The sequence below is a fragment of the Pyxicephalus adspersus genome, chromosome 2 (genome assembly GCF_032062135.1).
Source record: "Pyxicephalus adspersus chromosome 2, UCB_Pads_2.0, whole genome shotgun sequence".
NCBI lineage: Eukaryota > Metazoa > Chordata > Amphibia > Anura > Pyxicephalidae > Pyxicephalus > Pyxicephalus adspersus.
Window position 1 is genome coordinate 72,166,068 of NC_092859.1, and position 1,711 is coordinate 72,167,778.

The 1,711-nt window shown below is 31.4% G+C and overlaps 1 long non-coding RNA gene across 1 annotated transcript; it reads right to left on the bottom strand.

Moving 5' to 3' along the window:
* Window positions 1–214: 214 nt before the first annotated feature.
* Window positions 215–1,221, bottom strand: LOC140322055 (uncharacterized). The gene is made up of 3 exons (XR_011919115.1): window positions 1,185–1,221; window positions 1,024–1,096; window positions 215–304 (listed from the first exon to the last, which is right to left on the bottom strand). It is a non-coding gene; the product is annotated as an uncharacterized lncRNA (long non-coding RNA).
* Window positions 1,222–1,711: the final 490 nt, after the last annotated feature.

The window sequence follows — 1,711 nt, forward strand, 5'->3', positions numbered from 1 at the left end:
GTAGTAATAGGACTATGTTACTGGCAGGTCATCAGGTGAAAAAAAATGTTAAAAAGTATGCAAATGCAGCCATCACACCTGAGGGATCTTAAATCCCCAATGCTTTTGCAATTTGTTTTTTTTTTTTTTTTATGAGGCCAGTTGTGGTATTTTTATATGTCAGTGTAGTATGTTCCATAAACTTTAAACACAAGATCAAATTAAAGACACCAACTGCTCTCATATTTTTATTGAATGAATGATTAAAAAGGAACATCAAATTAGGTTACACTGTGATGAACAGTTGAACTCAAAGAATCTTTTCCTACAAGAGAAAACAAATTACATGTTATTGACCAACGACATCCAGATATAGCCCCCATGTTTCTCTACACCTAGTTAATAATCCAAAGCATGTTATAACCAACACATCTTGGTATGCTCCTAAAAATGTAATAAATATATCCAGATTTCATAGTTCCGTAAGATGATGTAAAATAAAATGGTGAAAAAAGGAAATAGAAACAAATTTATTGGGGTTTATTAGGGTTGGAAGTCTCTATAACTAGCTTTATTTATTCTATGTGGACAATTATTACTATACATTTGTTGTTTTTGGCTTCCCCGGGGGAGATAGACATACAGCATACATATTTTGTGAAGTATGGTGACATATATGATGACAGGACACATATATATTCAAAGTACTCAAACTTTTAGAAGGAACAATTCCTGATGAAATGCAAAACTGAAATGATTGTGTTCCTCTTTTTGGACTCTCTTATTGTGGTGATCAGTAATACTCTGTCTAGTATTCAAACTATTTTTATAGTTGTTGTTCTTTCTATGTAGGTCATTGATAAGGAATGCCTTATGTTTTATAGAAAGGTTATATGCAATTCCATTTCATGTTCTGTTAAAATAAAACAGATAGTAAAGATTGGGATTTTGTGTGAAGACAGAGATATGGCATTTCCACTCTGCTACAATGAATAATGTACTATATATAGTACAATAATATACTGGTATGTATTCAATACTTACAATTATCTGACCTATCCTTATGTCTCTAAGCCACAATGTGGACTGGTCTGGTTTCTGCAAGGCTCAAGTCACTCTGTGAAGGTAATAATTTGTACCATTTATAGCAAATACTGAAAGTCAATAAAGCTCATAGATGTAATTCACATATAAATTAACCTTACCAAAACACGGTCCAAAATTTCACCTCCAAGACTCTAGTTTAAAAATATAATAAAATTAAAAAAAATTCTTGAGTAAGTGAATGGTGAATGCATCAAGGAGGCCTAAAACTGTAATCCATAATTTGTAGTCATAATACCCACCAAATTAAACCATCTCTATTTATCACTGTAATGCAATGCAGGCTGCAAAATTTAAGAATATAAAAAGGTAACTGGTTACATTACCATTTGATCACAGCTTGTGTATTGTATGACATTACTTTCATTTATAGAATCAGTTGTTAAAATTGACCATTATCTGATGTTCCTCTATAACAAGAGCAAAGCAGGATTCTATAGGTTGTGGTTGTTTAGTATACTCACTATACACTTATGTAGTGTTAGATAGTGTTAAACCATTTCATATTTTATATAGACACGTTTTAAAGAAAACATGCTTACCACTACATCCATTACAACCGAAGGAAGATCTTTCTAAATAGTAAAAACAAATGTACAAAGTCACTGGTCAAATGACAATAATAAAA